General features: G+C 42.9%; 1 long non-coding RNA gene across 1 annotated transcript; it reads left to right on the top strand.

Annotated features, from left to right (window-relative positions):
• LOC142208461 (uncharacterized) lies at positions 1-5,850 on the top strand. Its single transcript, XR_012716891.1, has 3 exons — positions 1-38; positions 4,126-4,224; positions 5,436-5,850. It is a non-coding gene; the product is annotated as an uncharacterized LOC142208461 (long non-coding RNA).
• Positions 5,851-13,879: the final 8,029 nt, after the last annotated feature.

The following is a 13,879-nucleotide window of genomic DNA, read 5'->3' as shown; positions in this document are numbered from 1 at the left end:
GCAGCTTCCGCCGAAACAGTCGCACACTATCCCTCGAGGTGAGCCCCATTTTGGCGGAGACTCGCCGTCTTCTTGAAAATGGCCTCCTAGTATGCATTACTTCAGTGAAAATGTTTAATTAGACCCTGTCTCTGTATATTACGGTATTATCTGTGTGTTTTTTTCCTTTCACTAAGACGAGAAGTTTGTGTTTTTAGCTGCCAGGGTGTGGACTGTCATGTGGATAAAATGAACATTCCTATATACCAGAAGTCTTGTTGTTGCTAGGTAGAAAATCGCCTCTTTTTTATAATATAAAAGATGAATTTGTTTTTCTCGTTTTAAATTGCTTAGTACCCTCTAGTTGCCCCTAGAGGGCGAAATGTACAAGTACACGCAGCGGAGCTTGGACTGTGCATCATTGATGTCACATGTAGTGGTGTTGAGTTTGTCATTTGACAGCGCTCGTGGTGATCTCAAAAGGAATAATTTATAGCTCCAAAATTTCAATCTAAAATCAGTAACAGAGCCCCCACTTATCATGTGCCAGGCTTTTATAATACTGATGTCTTCTTATGTGGCAGAATTGCCTTTGCTTCTCTATGGGCACAAGGGACAGGGTGCAACTACTACCTCTGCCCCCCTTATATAACCCCACTGATCTTACAATGTGTGATCTGTAGATTTGTGTAGAGCTACATGAATATTATGTTACTTTGTCATAGACACAGTGGCATCCTCTGTAGTACCCAGGTGTGATATTATGCCAGTGGTGTACATACAGTGTGTGCATACACCATAGGCATCCAGTATTTCAATAATGCTTATGTGAAGTCCTCATAAGGTTAGTGAAAAATAGGTATTACTGTACATTATAACATACACTCATCTGGTCCTCAAGATCACTATGAAGCCCCTGATATAACCATGGGATTATTTTTGTCAAAAACCAGAATATCAACACAGAATATTTAGAATGTATTTATTTATTTATTTAGAATAAAAAAACTGTTGCAGATGTCATACTCAATGCAACTGGTGATGTTCAGATGTCAGTCAGCTGATCTACAGCAGTGGCTCTCAACCTGTCGTACGTGTACCCCCGAGAGTACACCATGGCTCAGGCTAGGTTCACACCTGCAAATGGAAACCCAATCCGCATAAAAAAAAGTGGTTACCTTAGGACACCCGTGGATCCCATAGACTATAATGGGGTCCGTGTGGTTTCTGCACAAAAGATGCGGACAGAAAAGTGCTGCTTGCAGCGCTTTTCTCTCTGTACTTTTTCATGCAGAGAGGAGAACGGCTTTCCCAAACGCAGATGTGAGCCAGGCCTCAGGGAAAATGTGTCATGGCTGAGAACCAGAGCTCTGAAAGTGACAGATTTCTCAAGTGCACAGGTTTTGAGGCATCTGGAGAGGCTAGTGCTGCTCAAACCACTCACCATCTTCAAATACAGAGGCACATTAGCTGCCAAGCAGAGGCAGATGTCAGAAGATGTCGGGTCAAGGTTATAGTCTGTGTTGAACAGAGAGATAGCTTCTGACCTATGATCTGATAATGAAAAGCTTGACGGAAGCTAAAATACCCATATAACTTTTTATGTGTACCTACCACAGATACCCTCCATAAGCAAAAGAACTTGCCATGCATGTCAGTTTATACTTCCCCACTTGAGATCGAAGCAGGATCTGGCACGTAATGGACACTGCCGTGTCAGCTGGGGGTACTTAGTTGCAACTTTTTTCTTGAGGTGGTACTTGAAAGGGTTGAGATACATTTAGAAACAGATCTACAGTATACATGCTATACATAAGCAATGATATTGACTGTTCCTTTATCATTCAGCCACTAGGGGCACTATTGTTCTGTTGGCTCAGAATAATAGTTTATGGTAATTTATGCAAATCTGTTGTTCTTCATGACTACTGTTTCATTGAATATTTATAGAGGGAAAAAAGTGTGACTGTGAAGACACCCTCCTGGGAGACAGCAGAAGCTTTAGTGCGAAAGATGTTAACCATATTTTGTTAATGTATGTAATGACATAGAAATCCTATTACAGAGGTTTTCTTAGTTTAGATACTGATAATATATCCTCTGCTGGGTCTGATAGGGGAGATGCCAAAATAATTTAGACTACGGCTACCCACAGCAAAGTACAGTACAAGTGTAGTGAATGGGTTTTCAAACCAATCCTTTTCAACAAAACTAGTGACGTGTTGCACTTTGTTATGGGGTCTGAATGCTTGTCAACCATTTTGGTTACAATTGGTTATATGTGGTTTAGCACGCAGGTACAGTGTTGGCCAAAAGTATTGGCACCCCTGCAATTCTGTCAGATAATACTCATTTTCTTCCAGAAAATGATTGCAATCACAAATTCTTTGGTATTATTATCTTCATTTAATTTGTCTTCAATGGAAAACCACAAAAAGAATTTTCAAAAAGCCAAACTGGATATAATTCCACACCAAAAATAAAAAAGGGGGTGGACAAAAGTATTGGCACTGCTTGAAAAATCATGTGATGCTTCTCTAATTTGTGTAATTAACAGCACCTGTTACTTACCTGAGGCACCTAACAGGTGGTGGCAATCACTAAATCACACTTGCAGCCAGTTGAAATGGATTAAAGTTGACTCAACCACTTGTCCTGTGTCCTTGTGTGTACCATATTGAGCATGGAGAAAAGAAAGAAGACCAAAGAACTGTCTGAGGACTTGAGAAGCAAAATTGTGAGGAAGCAATCTGAAGGCTACAAGTCCATCTCCAAAGACCTGAATGTTCCTGTGTCTACTGTGCGCAGTGTCATCAAGAAGTTTAAAGCCCATGGCACTGTGGCTAACCTCCCTAGATGTGGACCGAAAAGAAAAATTGATGAGAGATTTCAACGCAAGATTGTGCGGATGGTGGATAAAGAACCTCGACTAACATCCAAACAAGTTCAAACTGCCCTGCAGTCCGAGGGTACAACAGTGTCAACCCGTACTATCCGTCGGCGTCTGAATGAAAAGGGACTGTATAGTAGGATACCCAGGAAGACCCCACTTCTTACCCAGAGACATAAAAAAGCCAGGCTGGAGTTTACCAAAACTTACCTGAGAAAGCCAAAAACGTTTTGGAAGAATGTTCTCTGGTCAGATGAGACAAAAGTAGAGCTTTTTGGGAAAAGGCATCAACATAGAGTTTTCTTCAAAGAAAAGAATACGGTCCCTACAGTCAAACTTGGTGGAGGTTCCCTGATGTTTTTGGGGTTGCTTTGCTGCCTCTGGCACTGGACTGCTTGACCGTGTGCATGGCATTATGAAGTCTGAAGACTACCAACAAATTTTGCAGCATAATGTAGGGCCCAGTGTGAGAAAGCTGGGTCTCCCTCAGAGGTCATGGGTCTTCTAGCAGGACAATGACCAAAACACACTTCAAAAAGCACTAGAAAATGGTTTGAGAGAAAGCACTGGAGACTTCTAAAGTGGCCAGCAATGAGTCCAGACCTGAATCCCATAGAACATCTGTGGAGAGATCTCAAAATGGCAGTTTGGAGAAGGCACCCTTCAAATCTCAGGGACCTGGAGCAGTTTGCCAAAGAAGAATGGTCTAAAATTCCAGCAGAGCATTGTAAGAAACTCACTGATGGTTACCGGAAGCAGTTGTTCGCAGTTATTGTGTCTAAAGGTTGGGCTACCAAGTATTAGGCTGAGGGTGCCAATACTTTTGTCCAACCCATTTCTGGAGTTTTGTGTAAAATGATCAATGATATTTTTTTCATTCTCTTTTGTGTTTTTTCATTGTAAGCAAAATAAATGAAGATATTAATATCAAAGAGTTTGTGCTTGCAATCATTTTCTGGAAGAAAATGAGTATTATCTGACAGAATTGCAGGGGTGCTAGTACTTTTGGCCAACACTGTATAATATTGAGCAGAAAGTGGAATCTTCTGAATGAATGCAGATTGATGACCCAGGCCCTCCTGGCACTACACCTTCTCTCACCTCTGTTTACCTGGGCTTTCTGGCTTGGGAACAAACAAGAAATTTTTACAATTTCTGCTGAATTTCTAAACCATAACACAACACGCATCTACTTTATTTATTCTATGTCAATGTGTGTTAATATTCCACGTTTGTTTTGTCACAAAATCATTCAGGATGCAGTACCCTTATGGGAAGCCCCTCCTAGACTTGGGTGTTGTGTGTGACCTTCAGGTTCTTCACCACAAGAGGAAAATATACACATGCAAATAAAGGTAAAAAAAATAGCTGCTTCCAAAACTGTAAGTCATGGTGGGGGGGTTTTAATGCTTCAATAATAGAACTGGTGGCAACAATGGTGAATAATAAAATAGGGTTAACAAGTCTGTAAAAGTAATCAATAAGTAACCAATGCTGCTGTATTGTATGAGTGCCAGACACATGACCAGTATTAGACAGCCAGTAACAAAGGTACCATAAATAGTTAAATTACCTGACAAGGCCCATTATAAATATGAACTTAACATATACACATACTGCCATTATTCCATTATTTTTCCATTATTCCATTATTTTTATCCATGGTGCTTCTGTCTTTTGACATGGTCTTCACCACAATGCAACATGTAGCTCCCTCTTCTGGCATAGCTGATCTAGACTTGGTTCCATGGTAGACACTACCAGAGTCTCCATGTGCACTCATGTAGGCCAGCGGGCGCCTTGTTTAAGGGGTGTCAGGGATAAATGGAAATCCCTACACTAATCTAAACACCGTCCTACTTCTAAATAACTAATTAATCAAAAATGTATATTTACCCATATGACCTCCCCAGGGACATTTTCTGATTATCCAGTTACGATCCGTTTCCACATTTCCAGAAACAGATCATCACTACTACTCCCTTCCCACTATCCACTCCATCATACTTACCTTCCAGGCTTCTTCCTGCGGGACGGCTCCTCCTCGTTTTCTGACTGCCGCCCCTTCTCCAAGCGCTGCTCTGTGTGTATCGATAATTCACCTTTAGTGAGCAGCTCCCACACAGATGCAGTAGAGGTGGATTATCATTGCAGAGAACAGAGCAGCGATGGAGTAGAGCATGCGCCTGCAGAATCTGTAAAGAAGGTGGAGCCGTCCCGCAGGAGGAAGACTGGAAGGAAAAGAGTTAAGTATACAATGGGGTCAGCGGTTGGGCTGAGTAGGTAGGGAAGGGCAAGTAGTGGGCGGGATAGCTAGAGAGACAGGGTGGGGGTTTATGGGAGGAAGGGAGAGAGGGGGGAGTGAGGTTAGAGGGGTTAGTGTTGAAGTTATATAGCAGGGAGGTGAACCATTTAAATAAATGCAGCAGATTCCAGGAGCTCCCAGAGACACCCAGAAATTACTCAAAACACAGCTAAAGGTATATGGGTGCATTTATTAACCCATTAATAGCACTAACAGGCATTTAAAAAAAACAACATTTTATGCACTGAAAACCTCTTTAAGTTGTATTATAGGAAGCAGCCATAAGTCTCTACTTCAGTGGCGTGTCAGCTGTGAGGGCCGTCTACTACCAAAGACTCTCTGCCCACATCCCAGACTTCATATCTGCAGACGAGAAGAGGAAACTCTACATCCTACTGGGAGAAGAAGAGGCCACTGTGGAGATCGCTGCCCAATACGTGTCCAGCTGTCACCAAACAAGAGGAAGATGAGACAGCTGTCACCAAATAAGAGGAAGATGAGACTCCACGGACTGTTATATTTATCCCAATACACCCACCCCACCCCCACCTTCCCATATAGCGGTCACCAACTAAGAAGAAGATGAGACTCCACGGATTGTTATACCCCAAACCACCTACCCCACCCCACCCCCTATACCCAACCACCCGAATCCAACTCCCCCCCCCCCCTACTTTACCAGCTTTGGCAATGCCAAATATCTATTCGGACGTGCCAATAAAGCTTTTTTGATTTGATTTGTGTACCTGTTGCACCACTCCCACTCTGTTTCACACAGAGCAAGACTAGTGGCAGAAATGCACCACATATGTAAGGACGACCCACAGCGACATTGCTTTTCCTGGGCTGAAGCTGTGTATGGGGAGAGTTTACTGCACTGATTCCCCACAACAATCACCTACAACCCATGGGTCAGCCTGTGAATTTGAAAGTGTGAGTATTCTCATACTGCATAGACATTTACATGTGTCCTATGTAACACCTCAGATAACACACAGTGATAATTCTTTGAGTAACTACATAATCTGTACTCATAGAGTTATCCATGATGTCACATAGTACAGATAATGCAATAGTTATTACCTGCAGTCCTATGTAACAACACACATAACTCCATAATAATAGCACTTTCCGAGTCAAACAGTGTATTATATAGTTGTTACATATGACTGTCTGTGGGTGACATTTACTACATTATCTGTACACAGACAGTTATCTGTGTTGTTACATAGGATTGCAGATAAAACACATCTCCAAATTCCTGGTCTTTGCTAACAACAGTTGGCAAGTATGAGGTTACATCTTCAACATTATATGTACTCAGGGAGTTATGACTATGTGTTATCTGTGTTACATGGGACTGCAGGTTACATCTGTTACATTCGTAGTGTTATTTGTGGTGTTACATAGAACTGCAACTCGCATAAATGTACTTTGCAAAACCACAGAAAATGGAGGAAGAAATAGATGCTCTATCATTTTTTTATCACACCCCAGCTGCTATTGTTTCTTGGATTTTGATTTTACAGCGTTCGCTGTAATAAAAATGCCACGTTGGCAATTATTTGTGGGTCAATAGCATTATAGCAATTTATGACATTGTATCTGCTTTTTGTCAGATGCACTAAGTTTTATAGGAAGATGCCCTGCTCACTAAGCATTGGTCAGGGGTGATAGATGTTGGGTAAATGATCTTGAATGTAACAACTATATTACGTTCTGATGAATTATACTTCCACGCTATTGCACTGGATATTCGCTTTCTGCACTTAAAAACTTCTGCTATTGTCAGTGAACATCATGTGATATGGTCTTAAAAAACATTGTCACCTAGCAACAGGCCATTCCGTATATCATGAACAGGTGTTCTGTAGGTTCTCCTGCTTACCCCCACCTCAACTCCAACAATTAACAGAACGCCCATAGAAACTGATATGTGAATTGTCTTTGTATTTCCACTAGGAGCTCCTCATCTATCCATATATGTGACAAGCAAGATGATTTCATGCTTTTCACAAGGTGTCTGTTTTCAGCAAGACTCATTTATGGGTATTACATCAAAACTCACGAACAGTAAGGAGTATAAAAGTGCATTGAAAGGGTTTTTATAGTGTTATTGACTGGTGCTTATTTGTCTGCTTATACCCCATAAGCTGCAAGTCAGTACCCCCAGAGCTGTTGGTTGGACCACTGCAAAGGTCTCATAAGGGACCTCCATCGCCACCACTTAGACATATATGACCTGCACAAATTATAATGCCTCCTCTGTGGTCCCCACATAGTATAATACCTTTCTAGTGGCCCCATAAAATATAATGCCCCTCAGTGGTCAATCACACAGTGAAGTGTCCCAGGAACTTAGAAATAATAGTCCCCTCTTATAAATCATTCCTGTTCCCAAGTAACTGCTCCCTTATGAGTAATATTTATAAATGGGTTATTATTTATAAGCAGGGGCTAATATTTATAAGGGAGGATTATTATTATTATGGGAGGCTAAGATTCCTTGCTTATAAATAATAATGCCCCCTAATCAATAGTAGTCTCATCTTGTAAAAAAAAAATACCGTATATACTCGAGTATAAGCCGAGTTTTTCAGCACAGTTTTTGTGCTGAAAAAGTCCCCCTCGGCTTATACTCGAGTCAAGCGCAGGGGGGATATTGTTATATACACTCCAGACACTGTATTGTTTGCACGGTGTAGATTACACTCACATTCTACTGCGGTTGTTCCAGGGAGAGAAGGTTGTCCAGCCAGAAGGTCCACGGAGAGTGCAGCAGGATGCCCTCACTGTCCGGCTCCTGTGGCAGCTCCAGGCTGGTGATGGTTCAGGTGCAGCTGCTCCTCGCTCTCCATCGTCACTTAACTGCGCAGAGAGTCAGCAGTTTCGGCATCGAGTCCACAGGAAGATGGCACTCCCCCGGGTCCTGACCTTGCCACCAAAACTGCTGACTCTCTGCGCAGTTAAGTGACAATGCTTGCGGGATCAACAGGAAGATGGCGCTCTGCGTGGGTCTGGACCTTGCCAGCAAAACCGCTGACGCTCTGCGCAGTTAAGTGGCGATGTTGGCGGGGTCCACAGGAAGATGGCGCACCCCGCGGGCCCGGGCCGGCGGGAGCTGAAGGAAGAGAGCGATGAGTAGCTGCACTCGAACCATCATTGGCTTGGAGCTGCCGCAGGAGCCGGACAGTGAGGGCATCCCGCTGCACTCCTCGTGGACCTTCTGGCTGGACAACCTTCTCTCCTTGGAACAATTGCAGCAGAATGTGAGTACAACCTACACCGTGCAAACAATACAGTGTCTGGAGTGTATATAACAATATCCCCTTCCACCCCCACCCCTCCTTGAAATGAATAGTAAAAGTGATCTCTCAACTATTTACCCCTATCCATAGGATAGAGGATAAATACTAGATTGATGTTGATGGAGGATCGGGGTTTGGGGTGCAGTAGGTGCTGGGGAAGAGGGGGGGGGGGTGTTTTGGTTGTCTGTCTGCCCCTTTCCTGAGATTAAAGGGGCAGACTCCCCCCCCCCCCTCTTGGAATTCAGTCTGACTTTACAATAGTGGTCTATGTAGACTGCTAGATTTTTTTTTTTCTGCTATCAGATATTTCTGCTTGCAGAAAAAAAAGAAGCGACGAGCTTTCTTCAGGCGTTTTCCACCTGAATAAAGCAATAGAAGTGAATGGGAGGCGAATAACGCACGTTTTTGGCCCATTTACTTTACGGGAGGGGAAAACAGCCTGGCGTTTTTTAAAGCGTAAAAACCGCTACAAAAAAGTTACAAAAAGCACGGCAAGGTCTAAAAAAAGCTTCCTAATTAGGAAGCGTTTTTTTTCCGGTGCCACATGTAATTTACGTGTGAACTAAGCCTTAAAGTGTAGCAAAAGCCCTTGTCCCATGGAAACCACCAGCAGGCACTATTATATCTAGTGTTTCTAATTACTACTTTGAGTGCACTACTTTGACTGCACCCTGATCTCATGATCTGGTGTCCAGATAGTTCTGATTAACATAAAAGATTCTATTTCCTACATTTATATGTCTCTTTTTGAAAGGGGGTACATAAAGAATTGGTTTGAATGGTAGGATATTTTAAGGGAAAGAATGATAACACTTTGGCTGTTCAGTCCTGAAATCCTCATTAGCACTATAAATGAATATTTTAGGTAGACCTGTGACATATATAGCAGAACTGGATTAGAGATCCCAGCATCTCCTGCAGTATCATGAAGCAGTTCAGAAACGTGTGGTACAGATCTGTGTGTCCTTATGCCCTGTATGACCTCATACCCCATATTGTTGGATTGTCTACAGAACTGCAATCTCTTTATCTCCGGGAGGAAAGTGGCAGCTTTCATATTAAGAGGATTGGTTTCTACTGCTCTACTGTATGGCATTAAAATCTATGAATTATTTTTTCTGCTGTGTGTGTGATGGCCACATCTGTTAACTCTTTCAATGCTATTTGACATGACAGTTTTCTCCTAATATTTATGTATTAAATATAGTTTAAGCCATTTATTATCATTTATCTTACTTTATTCAGTTGGTTTTGTTTAAGATTAAATGATATTCGGGCAAATTCCTGAATTCAATAATCCAGAAACTCTAAAATTCTGCACTGATTAATTTTACAATATGTCTTTATATAGGGAAGAGATACATTTTTGGACATAATTCCATATCTCCTGATTCCCTATTTACTAATATAATTAGTAATTTCCTATATATGTAAGGTATCTTACTTAAAGAGATATTCTCATGGTTGAGATGAAAATACTCATCTATCTGACCCTGATTTGGTCAGGAGATACGGAAAGAGCTAATCATGGCTGTTCTATCCTGTACCCATAAGTCCCATGGAGACGAATAGGTGTTAGGGGAACACCGTAGCACAGCAAGCTACCTTGTTTCCGTAACTCCTGTAACTTCCATAGCTTCTATTTACCTCTATGGGTCTTACAGATACGATATAGAACAACCGTGTTTGGTTGTTTCCATAACTACTGGTCAGTTGGTTATCAAGCCTCAATATACCCATCTCAGCCACAAATGGCTGAGGTGGAATAACCCTTTAAAATAGAGTTATCATTGAATATAATGGGTGCTATGTATATTTCTATGCAGTACGCTCCCCCTAGTGGTGACAGCAGGTAGCCAAAATATTATCATATAACACTATGGTTGTATGAAGGTAATCAGTGTAGATAGCATTCAGTATGCTACACATCATGTGTGATCAAGGTCTGTGCAAGTGATTTCCCCCAAAAAAATGACACAACCAGTCATTAAAATTTGAGCAAAAATAAATGCATGGCATCCTATTGTGATATTTACTCTTTTGACAGCCCAATAAAACCCTTGTTCCACCCCCTTAATTGATGATTTTGTGATAAATGAATGCCTGTATTTATGCTGAATATTTTCTCTTCAGCATACATAAATATTCAGCAGCTGCCTGTTCATTACCATTGACCCTTGAAAGGCAAGATAAGGGCATTCTGCCGCTGTTGCAGAGCATTTCATATTCTGCCCTGCTCTATGTTCCACCGACAAGCAAATCTGCACTCTGCAGTCGTCTTCAGGTCCTTGCCCTACTAACACAAAGCAGTAATAGGGCTGTGAAAAAATTATACACAATGCAGGGCCTTTAAGAGTTAACTCTGGAAGGAAGCTTTGTATTAACAGACTCCATAGCCCCCAGGGTTGCTTAAGCCTCCTCCAAAAGACTGGAATAGTACTCCGATCAAGTGGATGATAATGCAAATCAGGCTTCTTCAATCTGGAGAGAGTCTTAAAATATTGTGAGCAGATGATTCCAGGGCCATCTTCCCTACTATACCCCTCACTCCCACTTCCAGTACCCCAGACCCATTAACCTCTTTAGGAACTCAAGAATTATCTTGCTGTATCACATGGAGCAGCTTCTTTTCACCATCTCTTTGAAGTGTCTATAAATAACTGCAGTTCTATTGACATGGATTACAGAGTGGATTATTTCTAAGGAAATCCAAATTATGCGTAGCTGTGAAAAATTACTAGTAGAGCCTTTGGGGCTGAGGTAGTAACACACAAGCTACAGCAGTGCAGGGCAGAAAAGAGTGTCATACCCAGCTGTGCTATATAATTGGTTTATTTTGTGACAGTGTAGGTTTAAAGAGTGTTTGTTGCACACAAGGCGGACGGTCTGTAAAGATCAGTACGGGGGCAAAACTCTTCCTCTAGGCATCCAATAAGGTCCTAGCTATCACTTAACAATCAAGAAAAATACAAGCTACAGTCTGATTAATCCACATTAGATGGATTTAAGGTATTAATACCACCCCCTACACACACAAACATACACAATGGGAGAAAAAAATTTGACTCAACCAGGAAGGAGGGAGAGAAATGCAACTCAAATTTACCAATTTATTTAGCTGAAGAAGAGTGATCGGCCAAAAACACATCAGGTAGTTCTTATCTGTAGGCCGTGGTTTTGAAGATTTTAGCCCAGTCCTGTAGAGTTTGGTAATAGGAAATAGCAATCTATGGGTCCCCATCAGGGTCGGACTGGCCCGCCGGAGCACCGGGGGATCCCCCGATGGGCCCCCGGGCCCGGACTATACTACTAATCATTTTAGCATAGGCAGGGGCCCGATCGGGCCCCTAACCACCCCATTGATGATCGGGCCCCTGCCTATGCTAAAATGATTTCAATCGGGCCCCTGCCCATGTCAGAGGAGGATTAGGGGAGGCGCTTAGGGCCCCTCCCCTAATCCTAAGAACCAGCGCAAGGAGAGCTACCGATCTCCTTGCGCTTGTTCAGCCATCTACGTATCAGCGTAGGCGAGACGTCTGACAGAAGAGGATGCGGCAGCAGCGGGAGCAGCAGCGCGCGGTCGGACGGTAAGTATAATAACTTTTTTTTTTGTTTTATAATAGGCCGCTGCCTGCTGGAGTATCTACCAGCAGGCAGCGGCCTATTTACCAACCCGGACCTGCTCACTGCCGCCCCCGCTTCCCCTTGTACTTTAGGCCGCGGCGGGCGGTAATGAATAGGCCCGGGCCAGGCCGCGATCCCACTGCCGCTAATATTATACTCAGGGGTCTTTTCAGACCCCCGAGTATAATAATCGGGGCCCCAGGGGAGGTGAGGGAACATAATAAACAGTGTTACTCACCTCTCCGGGATCCGGTGTTACTCCTAGCTGGCTTTGGGGCTATATGTTAATGCCCAGACGTCACGTGGTCTGGAATATTACCATATAGGCCCGAAGCCTGTTCTAGCAGTAACATATAGGCCTGAAGCCTGTGGTAGTAGTAATAACCTGTTACTGCGAGCACAGGCTTTGGGCCTGTATGGTAACAGGCTGTTACTGCTACCACAGGCTTTGGGCCTATATGTTACTGCTAGCTCAGGCTTTGGGCCTATATGGTAATATCCCAGACCACGTGACGTCTGACACATTACCATATAGGCCCAAAGCCTGCTAGGAGTAAAATCGGATCCCGGCGAGGTGAGTAACAGTATTTATTATGTTCTCTCACCTCCCCTGGGGCTCCGATTATTATACTCAGGGACTGAAAAGACCCCCGAGTATAATAATAGTTCATGGGTGTGCAACTGTGGGGCATAATAGAGCTTGAAAGGTCCACTGTGGCCCCTGTAACCTCTATTATGCCCTACAGTGGCCCCCCTGCAACCTCTATTATGCCCCACAGTCTATTGTGCCACCGTGGGGCATAATATAGGCTGCAGGGGCTGCTGTGATATATATATATATATATATATATATATATATATATATATATATATATATATATATATATATGGTCTGGATGTGTGGAGAAGTGAGGAGTCAAAGATGTCTGTGTTTCAAACTTTACAGAGTCAAGTCACAGCTGGAAGAAGTGGTCATGGCGGTCCAAAGGGAAGAGGCGGGAAATGTGGGAAGACGTCTCCTGTGAGTATTACTGCACAAAATATTACTGCATTGTATTTATTGTAATGTTGTGATTTATTGTAATGGTACTGCTAGCACCCCCAATCCCCCCACTGTCTGAGGTGGACAATCGAAAGATGCCCCCAAATCTTTCAATTACTACAACTCCCAGCAGCTCCAGATGCCCTGGAGCTGCTGAGAGTTGTAGTGCACCCACCCCATAGATAATGTCCCACTCTATTGTTATGCTGGTGCCCTTTTCTAGAGCTCCAGCATAACAATATCCAAGTTTCAGAAACGCTGAGGACTTAGGATATGTTCACACATCAGTATGCCATCCGTCCGATTGAATTCAGTTTGACACTTCCAAACGGACTGATGCACATACTGATCTCTACTCTGGTTACAATTGCTACTTTTAATTCCCTTATCTGTCGGGGACGGAGAGTGTTTGCTATCAGCATAAAAAGGTGTCAGTATACAATCAGTATGTGCATCAGTCCGTTTTGAAGTGTCAAACTGGATTCAAACGGACGGATGGCATACTGATGTGTGAACATACCCTTATCTGCCTGAAAATGGCTGACACTTGGCGGACCTCATTATGTTAATGAGGTCTGCCACTGTCTGTGTGTAACCGCCATTTTAATAGTCCACCTCTCCGTCATTCTGGTCCCATGGTGGACCTGTATGACGGAGAGCTTGCCGCTGTTGTGAACCTAGCATAAGGCTATCTCTACACTATAACTTCTGTCATACAACCAAAGATGTCG

Source organism: Leptodactylus fuscus, chromosome 6 (genome assembly GCF_031893055.1).
Source record: "Leptodactylus fuscus isolate aLepFus1 chromosome 6, aLepFus1.hap2, whole genome shotgun sequence".
Taxonomy (NCBI): domain Eukaryota; kingdom Metazoa; phylum Chordata; class Amphibia; order Anura; family Leptodactylidae; genus Leptodactylus; species Leptodactylus fuscus.
This window is presented reverse-complemented; position numbering and strand designations above follow the sequence as displayed.